At 46.6% G+C, this 23,883-nt stretch overlaps 1 long non-coding RNA gene across 2 annotated transcripts in view; it reads right to left on the bottom strand.

Moving 5' to 3' along the window:
• Positions 1-23,883, bottom strand: part of LOC139228163 (uncharacterized) — a 50,160-nt gene that overhangs the window by 8,002 nt on the left and 18,275 nt on the right. For both annotated transcript variants that reach the window (XR_011587511.1, XR_011587510.1), the window contains exons 2-3: positions 14,015-14,187; positions 13,500-13,651 (exon numbers count right to left, since the gene is read on the bottom strand). This is a non-coding gene — a long non-coding RNA (uncharacterized lncRNA). The remainder of the gene's footprint in view (positions 1-13,499; positions 13,652-14,014; positions 14,188-23,883) is intronic.

Raw genomic sequence — 23,883 nt, 5'->3', positions numbered from 1 at the left:
ATCGCTGCAGCGACCGAATTCCAAACGGGCATCTGTTGTAGATGAACAATCCCTTGTGCGCGTTGATGCAGGTGAGGCCCTTCGAAGACTCCTCCAGCTCCTGCGTCATGTAGGCCGAAGTCAGGTCAAGCTTGGTGAACGTCTTGCCTCCTGCCAGCGTCGCAAATAGGTCGTCTGCTTTAGGTAGCGGGTATTGGTCCTGTAGCGAGAAACGATTAATAGTTACTTTATAATCGCCGCAAATCCTGACCGTGCCATCACTTTTGAGTGCTGGAACAATTGGGCTGGCCCACTCACTGAATTCCACTGGGGAGATGATGCCCTCGCGATGCAGCCTGTCCAGCTCGATTTCCACTCTCTCCCTCATCATGTGAGGTACCGCTCGCGCCTTGTGGTGAATGGGTCGTGCCTCTGGGACCAAGTGGATCTGCACCTTCGCCCCAGAAATGTTTCCAATGCCTGGCTCAAAAAGGGAAGGAAATTTGTCAAGAACCTGGGTACATGAGGCCTCATCAACATGTGATAGCACTCGGATGTCATCCCAGTTCCAGTGGATTTTGCCCAGCCAGCTCCTTCCAAGCAGTGTGGGGCCATCGCCTGGGGCAATCCAGAGTGGCAGTTCATGCACCGTGCCCTCGTAGGTGACCTTGACCATGGCGCTGCCCAGGACAGTGATAAACTCTTTGGTGTACGTTCTCAGTTTCGTGTGGATGGGGCTCAGGGCTGGTCTGAATGCCTTGTTGCACCACAGTCTCTCAAACATCTTTTTACTCATGATGGATTGGCTAGCGCCAGTGTCCAGTTCCATGGCTATGGGTAAGCCATTCAATTTTATGTTTAGCATTATGGGTGGACATTTCGTCAAAAATGTGTGCACCCCGTGTACTTCAGCATCTGCCTCCTCTCTGAGGCTCGAAATTGCTTTGATCCACCATGGACCGATCTTCCTCTACCATGTAGTGGTTAGCAGGTTTTGCAGAGCTTGCAGCTCGTTGGAGGTGCCCCATTGTTCCACAGCTCTTGCAAACATACCCTTTGAAGCAGCATGAATAGGCTGAATGGAAGCCTCCACAACGCCAACAAGGTGTGAATTGCCTTGCATTCATCCTTTGTTGGGGACTCTGAGTCATCTGGGTCACCCGAGGCCTGCTGGCTGTTGCAGACTCATGGGTTCTGCCTTGTACATTTCTGCTCGCAAACACAGTTCCAGTTAATTTATGAACATTGCTAGCACTTGTGTGCTGAGAGATTTGTTTGGTGTTATCACTGATGGACATAAATGCCTGTTCTATCGCAATTGCCTTACTGAGGGTCGGTGTCTCAACAGTCAAAAGTTTTTGTAGGATGGTCTCATGGTCAATGCCCAGTACAAAAAAGCCTCTGAGCATTTGCTCCAGGTAGCCATCAAACTCACATTGTTCTGCAAGTCGCCTTAGCTCGGCGGCGTAGCTCACCACTTCCTGACCTTCAGATCGCTGGCACGTGTAGAACCGATACCTCACCATCAGCGCGCTCTCCCTCGGGTTAAGATGCTCCCGAACCAGTGTACACAGCTCCTCATACGACTTATCTGTGGGTTTCACCGGAGCCAGAAGATTCTTCATGAGGCTGTAGGTCGGTGCTCCGCAGACTGTAAGGAGGACCGCTCTCCTTTTTGCAGCGCTTCCTTCTCCGTCCAGCTCATTGGCTACAAAGTACTGGTCTATCCGTTCGACATAGGCTTCCCAATCCTTATCCTCCGAGAACTTCTCCAGGATGCCCACAGTTTGCTGCATCTTTGCATTGGATTCGTATTCTCGTCGCCAGTTATTGTGTTCCTAACAGAGATGAGACTGCACACAGGGAGGTTAAAGTAACAGTGACCTCAGTCTTTAATAAGACACTCCAGAGTGAGGAACAGGCCTTAGGGGCCGGCTTATATACAGTGTTCCCAAGGGATGCTGGGATCCCTTGGGACTTCAGGGGATGCGCTCCCTGGTGGTGGAACATGGGAGTGCATGCTTTACAGATACACAACAGTTAGCCTGGGCAAGGACACTGATGTTGGTGCGCCTCCTCCCAGGGGATTTGTAGGATCTTGCCGAGACATTGTTGGTGATATATCTCCAGCAACTTGAGGTGTCTTCTATACATCGTCCATGCCTCTGATCCATACAGGAGGGTGGGTATTACTACAGCCCTGTAGACCATGAGCTTGGTGGTAGAGTTGAGGGCCTGGTACTCGAACACTCAGGTGGCCAAAGGCTGCACTGGCGCACTGTGACTCCCAGTTCAAGACTCTCCAGTGAGATGAGTCATCCTCCAAGGATCTACCCTGTTAAGCCTCTTAAAAATGTTATATGTTTCAATGAGATAACCTCTTGTTCTTCTTAGCTAGGGAATATAGACCTAATCTACTCAATCTCTCCTCATAGGACAATTTCCTCATACCAGGAATCAGTTTAGTGAGCCTTCATTGCATTCCCTCTAAGGCTACTATAGCCTTCTTCAGGTAAGGTGACCAAAACTGTACACAGGATTGTAGAATTGCATTTTATAGCACCTTTCACTGTCATGTATTCAACCAGCATTGTAACCCATGTATAATCCGACCTAAGTTGTACACTGAGAACAATGACCACTAGGTGGTGAACTTGTGGGAGACACTCCTAACCTAGACCTTCAGATATAAAAGGGGAAGTTCCACCCACTTCCTGCACTTGAGTGCTATGAAATAAAGGACAGGTCACAGACTGACCTTCTCTCAAGCATGGGCCTCGTGTGCATTTATACTGTATAGTAAGGAAGTATTAATGGCGACGAGGATGGGATTTAAACCAGGCGAGCATGGCCACTAGCAATAACAGGGGCAGTCAGGGATGATCGACTGGCAAGGGACCTTTTGTTTCAAACCGCAGCTCATGCTGGAGGCATGGGGCACACACTCAGCTGGAGTTTGCAGAGATGAGCAAAATACCTGCAGAAATTGCAGAAATGAACACTGGGGGAAATCGCTGGAAGCTGAAGTTCAGCGAGTTCATATGGAACACATATACAGTTCATACACCAGGACGCCACCGATAATGATGAAAGTGCTCCTCAATGGCACCCCAGATGGGACCCGAACCCACATGGCACCTGGGCATTGTCACGATGAAGGTAATTGCCAGGTCACACGTTTGGTGGCCAGGGATAGACGCAGATCTGGAACTTTGGTGTTCGCAGGTGCAACACGTGTGCCCAGCTGGGCAATGCGCCCAGGGAAGCCCCCCTTAGCCCATGGCCATGGCCCGCCAAGCCTTGGTCACGCATCCATGTGGACTACGCAGGTCCTTTCATGGGGAAAATGTTTTTGGTTGTAGTAGACGCCTACTCCAAATGGATCGAGTGTGACATTTTAATTTCAAGCACATCCTCTGCCACGGTAGAAAGCCTACGGGCAATGTTCGCTGCCCACGGTCTACCGGACATCTTGGTCAGCGACAATGGCCCGTGCTTCACAAGCACTGAATTCCAGGACTTCATGGCAGGCAATGGAATTAACCATGTCAGAACAGCACCATTCAAGCCGGCCTCAAACGGCCAGGCGGAACGAGCAGTGCAGATAATCAAACAGGGGATGCTCAGAATCCAAGGGGGTTCCCTACAATGCCGCTTATCATGCCTCCTGTTGGCCTACAGATCCCGACCACACTCACTCACAGGGGTTCCACCCGCAGAGCTGCTAATGAAAAGGACGCTCAAAACTCGGTTATCCCTTATACACCCCATCATGAAAGAAATTGTCGAGAGCAGGCGCCAGTCACAATATCACTACCATGACAGGAATGCGAGGGCTGAATGTATTGATGTAAATGACCCTGTTTTTGTCCTCAACTACGCTTCAGGGCCCAAATGGCTCACAGGCACTGTGGTTGCCAAAGAGGGAAATAGGATTCTGGTAGTTAAACTTACCAATGGACAAATCTGCCACAAACATGTGGATCAAACAAAAAGGAGGTTCAGCAACCCCATAGACGAAGCAGAGGAAGAACACGATGTAGAGTTCACTCCACCACAGGTGACCGAACACAGGAACCAAAAGGAGGAGAGCCCAGTCACTTTGGGCAGTCCGGACAGGCCTGAGGCACCACAAACAGCAGACACTCAGGCCAGCGCCCAACAACCAGAGCCCCAACTCAGGCGCTCTACAAGAGAGCGTAAACCACCAGAGAGACTTAACCTGTGATCCCAATAAGACTTTGGGGGGGGAGGTGATGTCATGTATTCAACCAGCATTGTAACCCATGCATAATCCGACCTAAGTTGTACACTGAGAACAATGACCACTAGGTGGTGAACTTGTGGGAGACACTCCTAACCTAGACCTTCAGATATAAAAGGGGAAGCTCCACCCACTTCCTGCACTTGAGTGCTATGAAATAAAGGACAGGTCACAGACTGACCTTCTCTCAAGCATGGGCCTCGTGTGCATTTATACTGTATAGTATGGACGTATTATTCACGATCTTAGGACATCCCACAGCGCTTTACAGCCAATGAAGTGAATTTGAAGTGTAGTCACTGTTGTAATGTAGGAAACACGGCAGGCAATTTGTGTACAAACAGCAATGTGTTAATGACCAGATAAACTGCTTTTTTTTTTAGCTATGTTGGTTGTGGGATAATTATTGACCGGGGCACCAGGGAGAACTCCCCTGCTCTTTTTCGAAGTGGTCGGATATTTTATGTCCATCTGCGAGAGCAGACGGGGCCTCGGTTTAACGTCTCATCCAAAAGACGGCAAATCCCTTAGCATGGCTCTGGGAGTGTCAGCCTATTTTTTGTGCTCAAGTTTTAAAAAAAATTAAAAACAAGTGTATAACCCGTCACTGGTGCGAGAAAGTCAGAGGAGAGCAATTCTACTCATTGGCCAAATCTGTTCCTTTATGTGGGGTTTTTAATTTAGAATTGCAAAGCACAGTTTCATGCAGCCTTCCTTTCATAAATAGTGGAAAAAACCCAGAAACAAGACACTGAGTATGTGACACACTACATTGAATAAATGTATCTGAGGAGCTATGGTTGTCAGTATTGACTTATGACTACCTGAGAAGTGAATGAATGCATTTGATTAAAGTTACATTAGCAGGAACACAGCATGATATTTTTACTGAAGCAAATCTCTCGCAACTTAAATGTTGTGTATGAATTATTGAATTAATCTATTGACTTTTTCATGGATGGCTTAAACTTGATGCTCAGTAGCTGGTGAGCGAAAAACAACATTAAAACTCCGGACCTTTCTATAGTCTGATGACGTCTATAACTAATGACAAATACCAGAGGGAAAGCAGAACTGCAGAATCAGATTAATATGAAACTAAATAATCTGTTCTGAGATGGTGGCATCAAAGTCAAACAAAAAAGGTTGAGGGACTATGGGGCCGAAATTCCCCAGTGCCCCGATTCGGGACGGTAACTGACTTGGGGCGGGACTTCCTGTGCCCAGCGGGGAAGTCCCGCCCCGGCCGCGGAATTGCAGTTACCGCTGCTCACAGGAAGTGAAGCGCAATCTCGCACGCTCCACTTCCTGTTGGGGCTGATTCTGGGCCACTACCCGGGTTCGTTCGTCAGTGCTACGCGGCTGCTCCACATAACGTTGACAGGGTTCAACGCCCCTCCACTTCGGTTAAAGGAGAGGGCTGCTGCACACTCTGCTGGGCCTCTGATGGCCTCCACTGGGTCACCAGGGCGGCGTTGTGCCGAGGCCACAGCCTGCCACCCAAACATTGCACCGGGCTGCACGATGGCAGCCCGGACCACGCCGCAGAAAGGCGGCACTCGCCGCTCCTGAACTTCCCGTGAACTTTCGCCCCGCACGCAGATATCGACCCGGTTCGTGGCCCGCGAGGCTGGCGCTGACACCGCCCGTGGGGCGGAAAGGGGCCGGCACATGGCGCTCAGCGGTCACCGCGCAGGCCGGTGACTTCATCCGGAAGTCCCGCCCCAGCCGCGAAATTGCAGTTATCGCTCCTCACTGGAAGTGGGACGGATGCGCAGCGGCCCGGGACGCTACCGGTAACATCCTCACTCCCCCCACCCCCCCACCCTCCACCCCCACCCAGGCAAAAACTGTTAGTGCCCTCCCCTGGAGGCATTAATGCGAGTCGCAAAACAGGGCAATTTCAGACTCTATATTTCCCCAATGGGTAAAGTGATACAAAAATGTAATTTGAATGAAGAGCATCCCTGGAGTGCTGCTTAGCTCAGATCTCAGATTACTGAGACTGCCACAGTGGGCTGATTTAGCCATGAACGTTCCGTACATTCTTTTGTTCCTCACCTTGCTGTCATGCTAAGTTGTGGTTTCCAAGCCAAAAGAAAAAATAAAATGTCCCGCTTTAGTCCTGCTAATTACTTGTTAAAGGCAAACTCAAGCAATTTTTTCGGTGCAATATATATGAAGAACATGTCCATTGCCACAGTCAGACCTTAGAATCAGTTTGCAAGTAAGATTTCAAAGTTTCAACAGAGCACTGGCAAAAATAAATAATATACCAGTGATTCGAATCCTACAGCACAGGGTTAACAAAAAAATACTTTTATATAACACTTCCTCAGGATGCCCTAAAGCAGATCAAAGAATGTCTTGCATTTATATAGTGCCTTTCAAGACCTCAGGTGTCCCAAAGCACTTCACAGCCAATGAAATACTTTTGAAGTGTAGTCACTGTTGTAATGTAGGAAACACAGTGGCCAATTTGCACACAGCAAACTCCCACAAGCAGCAATGAATGTTTCGCTGGTGTTGATTGAGGGTTAAATATTGGCCAAGACCCCAGGGAGACCTCCCCTGCTCAAATACTGCCATGCGATCTTTTGCATCCACCTGAGGGCAGACGGGACAATCCCTCGGTTTAATTGTCATTCAAAAAACGGCACCTCCGACAGTATCGCGCTCCCTCAGTACTGCACAGGAGTGTTAATCTAGATTATGTGCTCAAATCTCTAGAGTGGGACTTGAACTTCCAACTTTTATGACTCACAGGCAAGAGTGCTACCACTGAATCAAGACTGAGACCAATGAATTGCTTTGGAAGCACAATTGCTGTTGTTATGTGGGCAAACGCGGAAGCCAGTTTCTGCATAACAACGTGACTAACAAACAAGTTTTCGGATATCTGCCATGAATATAGAAGCTAATTCTACTGAAATCAAACCAAGGCCAGGGCTTTCAAACCAAAATGCAACAAATGGTATTGTAGACAAGTATATTGCAGATTATGAATGGTGTACTGTTTTTATGGATTTTCTTTAGAGCTTGTGTCAGATTTACTCAGTTGGTGGTACTCTTGCCTCTGAGTCAAGAAGGATGTGGGTTTTCCATCGCACTGCCAGTGAAATCACAGTGGCAGAGCAGGGGCAGCTTGGAGGAAATTCTCGGCCTTAATGTTGGAAAAATTGTCAGCAAAACTGTGGTGTTTACTTTCCTTTTTTTGTTCTAGGCTTTCCAGGAATTTTTATGAAAATGTATGGTCTATACTTCCCTTCTTACAGAGCTCACAAGGCCAATAGACATGCTGAGAAATAAGAAACTGGTGCTTGAATGAGAACTAAGGGGGAGAAATTGCGTGGCGTCCCGTTTGGGGCGATAACTTTTGCGATAGCGCAAAGGTATCACCAGGCGCTTTGCAAGGGAATCCAGAGCGAACTCACGGTTTAGCGCACCAGGATGGAAGCGGAGCGCTAAATCAAGCGCTACCACTTCCCCTGGAGCGCTAAAGCCGGCAAGAGGGGCGGTAGCGGAGCAGCGCTGCACAATGTCGAGCATAGCTCCGCTGGGATCCAAGGCTCCTTCCCGCCCTTAAAGGGAGGGGCCATCGCTGCAGGCTCTACATTGTAAGGATTTCCCTCGTCGCTGACAGCAGCTGTGCTCCGCCATGAGCAGCCCCAAGCACTCTAACAGGGTCAGGGCTCATGAATCGCAGCCAAAGAAAATCGTGAAAAAGTAGAGTAATCGCTCCAAACAAATTTTTTAATGGCACAAGCTGCTTTTCCTTTAAATACCGTTCCACAAGTGGCCGGACTCCCTCACAACGCCTTCTGCAGCTGCCAGTGTTGATGCCCGGCGATGCTGCAGGGAACGGGACCAAAGTTTGGGTCCAGGGCACTACAGGGGCATCATCATCATAGGCAGTCCCTCGAAATTGCTTCCACTCTCAAAGTAAGTTCTCCGGTGACTGTACAGTACAATACAGGAATTACAGTCTCTGTCACAGGTGGGGCAGACAGTAGTTGAAGGAAAGGGTGGGTGGGACTGGTTTGCCGCACGCTCCTTCCGCTGCCTGCGCTTGATTTCTGCATGCTCTCGGCGACGAGACTCGAGGTGCTCAGTGGCCTCCCGGATGCTCTTCCTCCACTTAGGGCAGTCTTGGGCCAGGGATTCCCAGGTGTCGATGGGGTTGTTACACTTTATCAAGGAGGCTTTGAGGGTGTCCTTGAAACGTTTCCTCTGCCCACCTGGGGCTCACTTGCCGTGTAGGAGTTCCGAGTAGAGCGCTTGCTTTGGGAGTCTTGTATACAGGGGTGCTGCACAGTCAGATGACGTCGCGATTTCCGGGGCGCAGGAGATCGTGGTGCTAGGGGTTACCGTAGCCGCAAACCTCCACGGCAATTTCGCAAGCATCGGTATTCTCGCCGCGCCCAGTCGCACAGCCGGTAACGCCCCATTATCGCGCCCCGGAGGCGCTAACAGAGACAGAAAGACTTTATTTGAGGAATCTAATGTCCAACAAAGTTGTAAATTCATGACCAGTATTGTTTTATTTCCTGGAAATAATTTACATTTTACATTCCCCATCTCTTTATCTTAAATCTTTGCCTCATTTTCATTTTACTCTCCATAAGAAATTAGCTGATAAAACACAAAGGGGTGAATTTCGAGTGGCCCTCGCTGCTGATGAGGCCTTGCATACAGCCAGCATAAATCAGAAAATCCCAGGCTTTGTCTGCGTACAAGGCCTCACTGACAGTGTAGGGCATTGCAAAATTTACCCCAATAATTTTAGTCAACTAAACTTTAGTTAAGGACCATTTAATTGACAAGAAACAGTGCTCACTCCCTTGCTAATGTCTGGGAATATTTTTGCCTGCACTGTTATACTATGCATATAGATTTTCTAAACCATAAGTTGGCAGATACTTCCCTGCAACCTTAAAACATTTACCAATTATGTGAAATATTTAGTGGCATAAACCCAATATATGCCAATCATTAAAAACAGAAAAAGAACTACACGATATATAAACAGACCAGGTGTAGGAAAAAGAAAGATTTGCATTTATACAGCGTTTTTCACAACCTCAGGACTTGCCAAAGCACTTTACAGCCAATGAAGTACTTTTTGAAGTGTTGTAACGTGGGAAATGCTGCAGCCACCTTGTGCACAGCAAGGTCCCACAAACAGCAATGAGATAAATGACCAGATCATTTGTTTTAGCTGTTGGTTGATAGCTAAATATTGGTCAGGGCGCCAGGGAGAACGCCCTTGCTCTTCTTCGCATTGTGCCGTGAGATCTTTTGCGGCCACCTGTGAGGGCAGAGAGGGCTTCTCATCAGCTGTACAAACTCAAAAAAGAAAATGATCGCAAAGAGCTCTTGTCCATTCGAGTTCTGAGCCTATGAGATTTGTTCAAGGTTTCCAGTGATCTGTGCAGTCCATATAACCCAAACTCCTTGTATTATCAGCAGCAATTGCTGGAAAAATGTGATCACTGTGCCATCCATTTCTCCTCTGAAAATGTATCTGATATGTTGTGCTCCAGCTAAAAAAAAATGCTTGTGATTTGAGAGAAGGGCAATCGACATCACACATCTTATCATTGGAATCAGAACCCTCGCTTGTTATGAATCTCACTACCCTGAGCAAAGTAGATTATCTATCACAGAATGTGTAACATTTTGAAATGACGCTATCGGTCTTTGATTCAGAATAGAACAGATTAATATTTGATGTTGCACAACTTTATTAACTGCTGTCCAGAAGGGCTGTGAAGCTACAACTGGGTGATATACTGGGTTCTTGTACACTACTTCTGGGTTAATTATTGTCGGTTTACCTGTTGCTTTGTTGTGGAGACTAATATACAATGGACTCATAATCAAGTATATGAAAAATATTAGTAATTTTTTCACAAGTGAAGCAGATCTCAGAGGAAAAACAAATAAGTGGATAGAAGTCATACGTCAAGCCTTGGCATAGTTTATTCTATGCATAACGGATGTATATTATTTTTAAGGTAGTCCATTTTTATGTCACTTTTTATTTGACACTGAATTTATTTTTATTATGAACTTACAGAGTTGCAGCTCACTTCTATCATGAGGTGATCAATTCACACTCAAAAGCCTCATAAATAGGAATTAAGTATTAAATTCAAGAGGCAATCAGTGCCAAGTACAACTTGATGCTATGGAAATAACCTGAATTTGATATAATCACACAAAAAAACCTGTTCAAAATTCATGTCCAGCCACTGAATGGAATGAAACCTCCCTATAGTGGACCAAAGGTGAAATACCTTTGGAATAAAGTGCTGAATAAAGCGCACTTACTGCAGTAATGTAGTAATGACGGACTGCAAGGAATCAAAGTAGTAAATGTACATTTGTTTTTCTATATAGCGACTGGCTGTAAATTCTTCTTGTTCACATGAAGGTATCTGGAGAAAAATGTGACTCCATGTTAAAACAAAATATGTATGGCACCATGGCTGCTCTATCTGTTGCTGCTGTGTCAGCTGTGACTTAGTGGTTGCACTCTCATCTCTGCATCAGAAGGTTGCAGAGTTCAAATCCCACTCCAGAGACGCTAGGCTGACACTCCAATGCAGTGCTGAGGGATTGCTGTAGAGACGTTAAATTGAGGCCCCGCCTGCCCTGGATATGAAAGATCCCACTGCACTATTCGAAGAAGAGCAGGGAAGTTCTCCCAGTGTCCTGGCCAGTAGTTATTAGGACTCTTAATGCAAAGCCTTGCTTAACGGAGATTTTATGAAATGGCGCCCCTGGTGTGGAAGTGAGGGAAAAGCAAGTCGGGAATTCCTGCACGGAGAGCAGCACACTGAGCAGGATTTTCGGCCTATCATGATGAATGGACAGAAACATGTACCTGATAGATTAGCTGGGTCATTCATCTCATCGCTCTTTGTGGGAGCTTACTATGTATAAAATAGCTGCCACATTCCCCTCCATCACAACAGTGGCTACACATCAGAAGTAATTCATTGTCTGTGAAACACTTTGGGATATCCTGATGTCATTAAGCTAGACTTTCCATGGACATCTATATTGGCCAAAAATGGGCGATATTTCCGCGTTCGTGGTATTATTTTTCAGGATCGTCGGAATATCGGCCATTATAATCAGTCTTCTAGCTGGTGCATGAGTGATGACGTCAGATTTTATTTAAAAAATATGGGTGAGCGGTTCAGCTCATTCCTGGCGTTAATTATATGCCAAAAGTTCCGCTGGCGATAAATGGGCAATAATTACGCTTTAGTTTCCATTTATAATCAAATATGGGCGTTAAACTCAATCTTAGCAGTTAAATGGATGGTAACTGGGCGGTAACTGGGTGATAAATTGGGCAGTAACTGGGCGGTAACTGGCCGGAAATTGGGCGGTAACTGGGCGGTAACTGGGTGATAATTGGGCAGTAGCTGGACGGTAACTGGGCAGTAACTGGGCGGTAACTGGATGGTAACTGGATGGTAACTGGCCGGAAACTGGGCGGTAACTGGGCGGTAACTGGATGGTAACTGGGCGGTAACTGGGTGGTAACTGGGCGGTAACTGGGCAGTAACTGGGCGGCAACTGGGCGGTAACTGGGCGGTAACTGGGCGGTAACTGGATGGTAACTGGATGGTAACTGGGCGGTAACTGGGCGGTAACTGGATGGTAACTGGATGGTAACTGGCCGGTAACTGGCCGGAAACTGGGCGGTAACTGGGTGGTAACTGGATGGTAACTGGGCAGTAACTGGGCGGTAACTGGCCGGAAACTGGGTGATAACTGGGCAGTAGCTGGGCGGTAACTGGGCAGTAACTGGCCGGAAACTGGGTGATAACTGGGCAGTAGCTGGGCGGTAGCTGGGTAGTAACTGGGCGGTAACTGGATGGTAACTGGGCGGTAACTGGGTGGTAACTGGGCGGTAACTGGGTGGTAACTGGGCAGTAACTGGGCGGTAACTGGGTAGTAACTGGGCGGTAACTGGATGGTAACTGGGCGGTAACTGGGTGGTAACTGGCCGGAAACTGGGTGATAACTGGGCAGTAACTGGGTGGTAACTGGCCGGAAACTGGGTGATAACTGGGCAGTAGCTGGGCGGTAACTGGGCAGTAACTGGGCGGTAACTGGGTGGTAACTGGGTGGTAACTGGATGGTAACTGGATGGTAACTGGGCAGTAACTGGGCGGTAACTGGCCGGAAACTGGGTGATAACTGGGCAGTAGCTGGGCGGTAACTGGGCAGTAACTGGGCGGTAACTGGGCGGTAACTGGGCGGTAACTGGATGGTAACTGGACGGTAACTGGGTGGTAACTGGGCGGAAACTGGGTGGTAACTAGGCAGTAACTGGGCGGTAACTGGGCGGTAACTGGCCGATCCTGATGGAAAGTCTAGCCTGTTGTATCAGTACAAGTTCTTTCTTTCTGAACACACCGAGACTTACCTTCCCCTTTAATTAAAAAAGTAGAATTTGACTGAAATGTGATTCCATTTCATGCATTCCACGAGTAAAACTCCACGATCCTTGTATGGGCAGAGGGTCTCGCTGTGCAGCAAATACACCAGGTACATTTTTTTTTTAAACTTGCATTGTTTTGTACTTTAAATTGTCTTGCCCTAGTTTGATGGGGAGTCACTGTGACTGATTAACCCTGGTGGAGAGGGGTGTGGAAGATCATATCCTTACTCTGGCTAACTGTGGTCTAAGTCCTTATTGCACCATTTTTGGCAGTCCAGTTAACTGCATGCAGCTGTGTGGGAGAACTGCATAAGTTCAGCTTCCTGGCTGTCTCTTGGCAATCCGGGAGGGTTTTAGGCATCTGTTTCTTGTTGGTCAGGGAACTGTGTGTCTGATTCCTTGGCATTGTAGTGGGACTGTAGGCGGTCATATTTCTGGTTATATGTGACAAACTAGAGAGCTGCATTTATTCAATTCCTTAGTAGTCTAGTTTGAGGAGAAGTGACCATTTGCATCCAACTCTGGCTGTCAAGTGGAGCAGGGAAGCTGTATAGACCGAGTGCATGGCTTCCTCGAGAGGTTTTCCACTTATATGCTCACCAATTTGAGCAGCAGATTTGGAAACTGAATTTGTGAAATTTGAATTCAAAAGCCGATCCAAATTGTAAATATGGCCAAATGCAACTGTAAACACATGAAACCAGTCTGTTTCAGTTATATTGGGCTACAAATTGCGGACAGCGGTGTACCTCCGGGTTAGGCCTCTGACCCGTGAAACAATCAAGTACCTACCTCCAGGCGGCCAGGCAGTGAAGAGTTGCGGTCTCTGTCCTCCAGGTGGAAGTCAGCGTAATCTCAGAGACGCAGGCGGTTTGAAGTGTTCCTGGGATCACGTGGGCCTGGTCCTCCAATCTCAAATTGCAATCGTTTACGAAGGGAATCCCCTAATGATGTGCAATGGAATTCTCAAATAATTATACAATTTACAGAATTCTAATGATTATAAATGTACTGAATTCTAATTTTATTCATACGTCCCTTCGTTGCAGCAACCTCAATAAAAATGTCATTTTTTGATAAATAATTTTAAACGTCTTTGCATAATCTCATTTAAAGTTTATGTGCATCATTTTGGATTTTAAAATGTTTTAAGGCTTATATATACCCTGACATTGATGAAAGAAGACTGCTTTTACCAGCCGCAAGAGTTGCGCGGGCAATTGCTGGGCAGTCGTTGGGAAAATAGCCCAAGTCTGCAGCAGCGATACTCATTTTACAGTCAGCTCGAGTAATCTGTTAAACTGTACCTTGACAGATTGCAAATTCCGGATTTCGCGCAAGTGCTTGCAGAGATCGGAACTTCTAGGGCACTTTGAAATGGATTACGACGGCGTACTCTGAGAGTATACCCCCACGGAGACCTCAATTTCTGCCTCAATGACTTTCTGATCATCAAATTGTCACTGTGGATCTAGTCGATCTGTGGAATTACACAATGGGTGAATCAAGACCAAGAAAGAAATAACTTGTATTACATAGTGCCTTTCACAACCTTAGCCCAATCTCAGGACAATAGCTTGAATGCTAATGAAGTACTTTTGAAGTAAAAAGAGAAAATGCTCGAAATACTCAGCAGGTCAGACAATGTCTGACGAAAGGTCATCAACCTGAAACGTTAACTTTATTTCTATGGAGATAAAAATAAAGTTCCGGATCTGCTGAGTATTTCCAGCATTTGCTTTTTTATTCCAGATATCCAGCATCCACAGTATTTTGTTTAAGTACATTTAAGTGAGGTCACTATTTTTAACCAATAAGGGAATTAAGGGTTATGGGGAGCGGGCGGGTAAGTGGAGCTGAGTCCACGGCCAGATCAGCCATGATCTTGTTGAATGGCGGAGCAGGCTCGAGGGGCTAGATGGCCTACTCCTGTTCCTAATTCTTATGTTCTTATGTTGTTGGAACGTACGGAAATGCGGAAGACAATTTGATCAAACAGCCTCGCCTGCACCTCAGGCAACATTATTTTGGAATTGTTTCAGCAAAACACCTTGCATTTTTAGCTCTGCTTATTTTTAAGCACAATGTAATATAAAGGCAGAAATTCTCATCTGTTATTCAAATCCCTCCATGGCCTCACTCTTCCCTATGTCTGTAACCTCCTCCAGCTCCACAAGTCTGTGAGATCTCTGCGCTCCTCCAATTCTGGCCTCTTGCGCATCACTGATTGTCATCGCTCCACCATTGGCAGCCGTGCCTTCAGCTGCTAAGGCCCTAAGCTCTGGAATGCTTACCCTAAACCTTTCCATCTCTCTATCCTCCTTTAAGGTGCTCCTTAAAGCCTACCTCTTTGACTAAGTCTTTTGTCATCTGTCCTAATATATCCTTATGTGGCTCGGTGTCAAATTTTGTCTGATAAAGCTTGAATTGCCTTGAGCCATTTTATTATATTAAGGGCACTTTATCGCTGCCAGTTGTTGGTGTTGATTTGGTGTATGATTGCGATGCTGATTTCCAGGCCTGAATTCCTGATATGCAGTCCTGATGGGTGAAGCCCAGCGTCAGTCGTGCAAATTTTTAAAAATTTACCCTCTAAATGTAGCATGCTGCAAATGCTTCACAGAGAGTTTACTTCACTGAGGTAGTTGGAATGACACTGGATGTATTTATTGTAATATCATCCCATTTTTATCTGTTATCCTTTTTCCTGTCTCTTTTGTATAAGGTTATTATTGCCCTTGAAAGGCAAACAGAAAAGATGATATCAGGTATCAGTTACGATGAAAGGAAGTCAGATTTGTTTTCTTTGGAAAAGACTCCAAGGGAACAAATTAAAGTTTTCCAGGTTTCGAAGAAAATCGACAAAGTTAATCCAAACAAATTGTTCACAATGGGGACGAGTTCAAATATTAGCACGGCAACATTAAAATTATCAACTTGGGAGTTAGCGAGTAAGTCAGTCAAGGCTCCTGCAATGGTTCCATGATTTTGGCCAGTGAATTTGTTGAGCCAACCAAACCAAAAAGGTTCCAGCGTCAAATCAGTCTGTGTTGAGTTAACTGCTCAGCTGAGCAGTGATCAAAGGATCACGTTTAATGTCAGTGGCCCCGGGTTAGGGAGGAGAAGATTGACATGTGTCAGCTGTGGCTCAGTGGGTAACACACTTGGCTCTGAGTCTGAAGGTTGTGGGTTCCAGTCCCACTCCAGAGACTTAAGCACATTAATCTAGGCTGACACTCCAGTGCAGTGCTGAGGGAGCGCTGCACTGTCGGAGGTGCTGTCTTTCAGATGAGACGTTAAACCGAAGCCCCGTCTGCTCTCTCAAGTGGGTGCAAAAGATCCCATGGCACTATCTTGAAGAAGAGCAGTGCAGTTATCCCAGTGTCCTGACCAATATTTATCCCTCAATCAACATGACAAAAAACCCCAGATTATCTGGTCATTATCACATTGCTGTTTGTGGGAGCTTGCTTTGTGAAAGTTACAACAGTGACAACACTCCAAAAGTACTTAATTGGCTGTAAAGCGCTTTGAGATGTCTGGTGGTCATGAAAGGCACTGTATAAATCCAAGTCTTACCTGACCTCACCCTCCAAGGGCCACAGGAACTTCTCCCTGTGCTGCTTCTGCTACCAGCCAGTATAAATCTCCCAATAACCATGCAGACACTTCTTAAGTGTCTTAACAGATCCAAATTACTGAGAGAAAAACAGCTGTATGAGTGATGCTGTTGGTTTGGAAATGGACTGTAAGGGTAGTATAGACTGCACTGTCTCAGGACTGGTAGATGCACTCATGGATTGTCAGCTGGTGATCTTCGGGGTGGCGAGCTGTTTGGCCACTCAGGCCCACTGACCATGCCAAGGAGGAGGTCAACCAGAGAGTAATTGCAGTGTCTCTAATGAGTAGCTCAGTGATGGAGTCAGCTAGGTGAGTGAATAGTGAAAGAAAGGAAAAAAGATGGAGACTTGCACACAGCAAGGTCCCACAAATAGCATGTGATAATAACCAGGCAATGTTTTTGACATAGGATATACACAGGATATATGGCCCAGAAACAGGTCATTTGGCCCAATCAGTACATGCCGCCGATGTTTTTAGTGATGTTGGTTGAAGGATATATAATGACCAGGACACCGGGGCGAACTCCCCGGCTCTGCTTCAAATAGTGCCACCTAAGAGAGCAGATGGGGTCTCGACTTAATGCCTTATCCGAAAGACATATGGGGGGAGAAATTTGGGAGCACCCCGTTTGGGGCGCTAGCTATTAAAAGTTTGAAAGATTAGCGCCCGGCACAATTCTTTTCAGACTTAAAAAAAATTCAAATGCTCCACTTCCTTCCTGGAGCACCACAGGCAGCAGGCTGGTGATACTTGTGCAGCATTGCATACTGGGCCGTGCAGCACTGCCGCGTTGGAAGGCTCCTTCCTTCCCTTAAGAGTAGGGCCATCGCTGCAGGCTCTGCAAAGAACATAAGAAAAAGGAGCAGGAGTAGGCCATACGGCCCTCAAGCCTGCTCCGCCATTCAATAAGATCATGGCTGATCTGATCATGGACTCAGCTCCACTTCACCCGCCCGCTCCCCATAACCCCTTATCCCCTTATCATTTAAGAAACTGTCTATTTATGTCTTAAATTTATTCAATGTCCCAGCTTCCACAGCTCTCTGAGGCAGTGAATTCCACAGATTTACAAGATTCTGAGAGAAGAAATTTCTCCTCATCTCTGTTTTAAATGGGCGGCCCCTTATTCTAAGATTATGCCCTCTAGTTCTAGTCTCCCCCATCAGTGGAAACATCCTCTCTGCATCCACCTTGTCAAGCCTCCACATAATCTTATCAGATCGCCTCTCATTCTTCTGAAATCCAATGAGTAGAGGCCCAACCTACTCAACCTTTCCTCATAAGTCAACCCCCTCATCTCTTCAATCAACCTAGTGAACCTTCTCTGAACTGTCTCCAAAGCAAGTATATCTTTTCGTAAATATGGAAAACAAAACTGCACGCAAAACCCTGTATAGCTGTAGCAAGACTTCTCTGCTTTTATACTCCATCCCCTGTGCAATAAAGGCCAAGATACCATTGGTCTTCTTGATCACTTGCTGTACCTGCATATTATCCTTTTGTTTTTCATGCACAAGTACCCCCAGGTTCCGCTGTACTGCGGCACTTTGTAATCTTTCTCCATTTAAATAATAACTTGCTGTTTGATTTTTTTTCTGCCAAAGAGCATGACCTCACACTTTCCAACATTATCCTCCATCTGCACTTACCTGGTCCACAACGGCAGCTGTGATCCAGCCCGATCAGCTCGATGCATTGCAGCACACTGCCAGGCTGATCTATCGCGAGCAGCAAACAAGGAAAAAATTCAAAAGAGAGATTTGAATTTTTTTTTTTTACTTACCTTGGCCCCCCCCCCCCCCCCTGCTGAAGCATCGCCCCCGATGCGCACGTCCCAATAAACGCCTCCTGCAGCTGCCGATGTTGTTGCCTGTTGCAAGTTCGAGTGTCCGGGGCGCTACCGGGACGATGCGCACGGCGATGACATCACAATCTCTGGGCGAAGGAGGTCGGGGCACAACTCCATACTGCCGCTTCAAACCACCCGCCGAATATGGCAGGAGTCAATCTTCTCTCCGCGCCCGGTCGGTAAGTCGTTAGCGCGCCATTATCGCCCCCTGGTGGTGATAACGGGAGGCGTGAAGGAGCCCAATTTCTTGGCCATACTCTCTCCACTGCACTTATGTGGCTCAGTGTCAAATTTATTTGTTTTGTCTTATAACACTACTGTGGAGCGCCTTGGGAATTTTACTGTGTTAAAGCGCTATATAAATAAAAGTTGTTGTTGTTGTTGCACTGCATATTGGGGAGCGATCCCTTATTTAACAATCTAATAAAATTATAAGCTACCTATAGCCACAGATAGCAAATGTGGTATTTATTAGGGGAGTTCTTAAACTGTGATTGAATGAAATCACAGCCTGTGTGAATCCTGTGACTGCAGCATAGTCTGGCCTTACAGCACACACATGAGGGAGATCCGGCACCAGAAAAGACGATCGGCATAACGGTAAGAGACAGACAACAGGAGCAGACACGGGGTGAAACTCTAAATATACTGTCCTGCCTTTCAACATAGGGCAATTGCGTCCGTTGGGGTGATTGGGAGTGAGCAGCATTTAAAGACTTGAATTATTTGTACAATACATTAGAAATGAGTCACGGTGACATCGGTCCTTTAGTCACTGACTGCCCGCTATAAGTGGGCTTGGTGCACACCCAAATTTCTATTCCCAACGATGCCACTGGAATGAACGTATAAATTATAAAGACCTGTTTCAGAAAGGAGTTGAGGATCTCTTGGAGCGTATTGAAAATTGGGGAAGAATAATTATTCTTTGCAATTCTGCATGGCTGAGTGAGAATTATGTACAGCAAAAATGGAACTATGTGAGAAATGGCAGGAGACTTTACACAAGTAGCTCGCAAGTAAAGAAAGAAAGAAAGACTTACATTTACATGTACTGGCCCTGAAATCCTGGTTCCTTCTTCACGCGGGCGCACGACTCAATTCTAGAGAAAAGATGCACACTTACCTTTTGCTGCTGCGCCCACCAGCAATCCTGGTCCTGAGGCCTATGCTCCCTGCGCATCAGAGCGCATGCACGTCTGGACAGACGTAGAGCTGGACTGGAGTCACGTAGCACTTGGCAGCCAATCCAGGTAAAGTATTTTCTCATTCATAATAATGGGAACTCCGTAATTAGGAGTTCTCATTATTATGATTGAGAAACACTCCCGCAAACACCCAAACACAAATAATAAATCGAAAAAAAATCACATTAATTTAAATTAAATGGCTTCAGGAAAAAAAATTCTGATTTTTTAAAAAGTTTTTTAATTATGGTTTAAAATAAGCTTACCTTAGTGGGCAGGGTTTTTAACATTAAAATGTCTTTTTTTTATTTTATTTTTATATGTTTTTGTATGTTTTAAAACTCTTACACTGGTAAAAGAAGGCTATACACCTGCTTTTACCAGGCGCAAGATTTTTCAGTACATTCGCTGGGCAAGAGATGGGCAAATACTACGATCCTGCCCATGCGAATGTCCTGGCTGCTGAGATGCCTGCGATCTGTCAATCCAGAACTTGACAGATTGGAAAAGCTGGTTCTCGGCACACTCCGCACGGACCCGGGGAGGCTGGGATTTCAGGGCCAATATATAACATATAAAGAAAGAAAGACTTACATTTATATAGCACCTTTCACAACCACCGGACATCTCGAAGCGCTTTACAGCCAATTATGTACTTTTGGAGTGTAGTCACTGTTGCAATGTGCGAAACGCAGCAGCCAATTTGCAGAGCAAGCTCCCACAAACACCAATGTGATAATGACCAGATAATCTGCTTTTGTTATGTTGATTGAGGGATAAATATTGGCTGGACATGAGGGATAACTCCCCTGCTCTTCTTCAAAATAGTGCCATGGGATCTTTTATGTCCACTTGAGAGGACGTGCACGTCTGGACGGACGTAGAGCTGGACTGGAGTCACGTAACACTTGGCAGTCAATCCAGGTAAAGTATTTTCTCATTCATAATAATGGGAACTCCGTAAGTAGGAGTTCTCATTATTAAGTTTAACGTCTCATTCGAAAGACGGCACCTCTGACAGTGCAGCACTGCACTGGAGTGTCAGCCTAGATTTATGTGCTCATGTCCCTGGAGTGGGACTTCTAGACTCAGAGACGAGTGTACTACCCATTGAGCCACAGCTGACACTATATACGTAGCTATATACGCACAAAATGTAATGGCGAGGGTCATAATGAACTTACCATCATTTTGCTTGCTGCAGAACTCACGGCTTGTTCTGGGACAAAAACACTCGATCAATGGAACAACGGATCTTCAAACCCATTGGTCTGCAAACTCTCACTGAAGATGTCCGCCTCCTCCAGAGGTAGGGAGTCATCAATCACAAACATGCATGTACTTGTGTTCCAATGATGTTCGCATGCCTGACACGAGTCTCCCAAAGCAAGTGCGCTACTCGGAACTCTTAAATGGCAAGCGAGCCCCAGGTGGACAGAGGAAACGTTTCAAGGACACCATGAAAGCCTCCTTGATAAAATGCAACATCCCCACCGGCATCTGGGAATCCCTGGCCAAAGACTGCCCTAAGTGGAGGAAGAACATCCGGGAGGGCGCTGAGCACCTCGAGTCTCGTCGCCGAAAGCATGCAGAAACAAACGCAGGCAGCGGAAGGAGCGTGCGGCAAACCAGATTCCCCGCCCACCCTTTCCTTCAACGACTGTCTGTCCCACCTGTGACAGAGACTGTAATTCCCGTATTGGACTGTTCAGTCACCTGAGAGCTCACTTTTAGAGTGGAAGCAAGTCTTCCTCGATTTCGCGGGACTGTCTATGATGAACAGAGCACAGGAGGTCCAACCAGCTTTCAAATGTTTGCAGATCACCTTCATCAAACTTATTGCTCTGCCTGCAAGTATTCCCCGGTTTATGTTCTGCTTTGGGCTCTCCCAGTGAATGAAGGCAGCGAGCCATGGGCACAGGAAAGAAAGAAGAGAAAGACTTGGGGGGCTAGAACCTCCACTTTTGAGCTTATCACCCAAAAATGGGCGTTATTTCCGGCGTGGGCAGTAAAAAAGGGTTTTCAGATTGCCGGCTTCTCGCCCATTCTCAAAACACCTCATTTACATTTTTGAAAATGGGCGTGACCATGAGTGATATCAAAGTGGAGGTAGCGTTAAATTTTATTGACCTTCTGTCGTAAAGTGTAGCCGTCCTTAGCAACGGCATGGCAACGCTCGATTCCCGCAATTCAGGAGGTCAAGGTTCATTATGACATGTGCAGAAGAGAAAACAGAGAGAGAGGGAGCTCAGAGGCACTGAAAGCGTGTGTGGGTGTGGTGTGTGCTTGTCTGGCTGTTGTGGGAGGCACGACGGAGATTCACCAGGAGCAAAGAGCCCACTAAGCACCAAGAACATAGTTGGCACCGAGTTTTTGTCCAACAAATAAGATATAACATGGAAGGGATGGAGGAGACCCTGGAGCTGGTAGCCAGGAACACTGCTGCCACAGCCCTCCCAGTGGTCCCCGAGCACGGCACTCCACCCCTAGGTTCCGCACCACCACTGCGAATGACAGATGAGAGCAAGAACCAAGATCCTGCTTCTGCATCAGAGAATGTTGCCCCCTCGGCACCCCTCACTCCCGTACCCGTGCACCCACCACATCTGCCTTCATCCCCCCACCAATGAGGCACCGCCTGAGGAGCTCCTCGGCCAGGCGCCATGGAGCGAGATGGGAAATGGGTAGAGGTGGGGAGAAGAAAGAAAGGGGGGAAGGAAAGTGAGGTGCTTGTGCACAGGTGATGGCTGTGTTATATCTCCATCTGGGTGTATGCAATTTGTTGCAATGTATGGGGGCTGGGTATCACGCTCCTGCTTTGCCTTTGTATTCTGTGTTGCTGGACATGTTGAACATGTGATTTATGTCAATGGTGGAAAAAGTGGAGTGTGGGTGGGGGTTGGGTCACTTATGATTTCAGACCAATGTTGGTATTAAACTTTTGTTATTGAACATAACCTTGATGCGCATTGTCTCAGATAGCTGGACCATTACACGCTGGTGATTCCTTACCGTGAAGGGGTTAAAACAACTTTACATCAATCAATGTAAACTTTAACTGGCACCAAGGTGATGGGCACTATTGATGTCTGAGCTGCACACACACAGCAGTGTGTCAGCGTTGTCACTCACATCAACACTCTTTCAGGCAAATCTTTCCGATATCAGCTCCTCACGTAAGAGTGGGATTTAACAAATGTTAGCCACACCGCTGGCGTCCGTCCCGGTTAGTTCCACTTTTTGTGGGCGGTTTCTCGAGCGGGTGATAACCTGGGCGATATGTGTGCGAGGTGGTGAAATTGACGGTGGGCGATCTCCATGGCCGCTAGTTTGGGTATATATGCTCTTTACGACAAAAAACAGTCGCCGGACGTTATTATTGAATCTCAGTGTTAAGTCCATGAGGAATGTAACGCTGGGCGATATTATGGCCGTTGAAATCTCCCATTCTGCTGATTCCGCCCCAAAAAAGAGGGCGGGCGGTAATAATTTTTCTCAGTGTTAAGCCCATGGCGAAAATAACACTCGGCGATAAGTCTCCTAAAAAATCCCGGCAGTTTCCATTTTGTGCCAAAATGGGCGATATCTGGGTGTTATACGTCATTTCAGCGGTAAAATGGGCATTAAGTGGGCGTTAAGCAGGCAAAAAAAAGTGGAGGTTCTAGCCCTTGGATTTATATAGCGCCTTTCATAATTACCGGATATCTCAAAGCGCTTACAACCAATGAAGCACTTTGTGGAATGTAGCCACTGTTGTAATGTGGGAGGTTGGGAGAAGGAAGTGTAGACATTCACATATCAGCAGTCACTCCACCGTCTGTTTCACTGAGTGTTTCCCATATTCTTAGCAGTGTGAGCACCTCACTTTCAGAAAGTGACTGTATTAGTTTAGAACAATTCAGCAGAGGGCAACACTGGTAGAGTGACTGTCCAACAAATAGTATTTCATACTTGAAGTAGTACAAAATGAAAGAAGGCCCAATGGTTATGGTATTGGACTAGAAGCCCCGGGACCATTAGTGGCAAGTTGTAAACTTCAATTTAATAAATCAATTAGAAAAGGGCTGTGACATAAAATCCCAACTGGCTCACTAATCCTGTTCGGGTAAAGGAACCTCTCACCCTTACCCCGACTTAGCTGACCCCAGTGCCTCTAAATACACTATAAAAGGGTAATAAATGTGGCCTTGCCAATGTCACCCAAGAACAATTTTTAAAAAGGTACCAAAGTCAGATTGCCACACCTTTTTTAAAATTTGTTCACAGGATGTGGGCATCACTAACAAGGCCAGCATTTATTGCCCATTCCTAAGTGCTCTCGAGAAGGTGGTGGTGAGCTGCCTTCTTGGACCGCTGCAGTCCGTGATATTACTTTCGTAGCGGTTTGGTACAAATGAGTGGCTTGCTTGGCCATTTCAGAGGGCAGTCAAGAGTCAACCACATTGCTGTGGGTCTGGAGTCACAAATAGGCCAGACCGGGTAAGGACAGCAGATTTCCTTTCCTAAAGGGGCATTC

The sequence above is a fragment of the Pristiophorus japonicus genome, chromosome 17, assembly GCF_044704955.1.
Source record: "Pristiophorus japonicus isolate sPriJap1 chromosome 17, sPriJap1.hap1, whole genome shotgun sequence".
Taxonomy (NCBI): domain Eukaryota; kingdom Metazoa; phylum Chordata; class Chondrichthyes; family Pristiophoridae; genus Pristiophorus; species Pristiophorus japonicus.
Note: the sequence above shows the minus strand (reverse complement) of the source record. Positions and strands in the feature narration are given on the sequence as shown.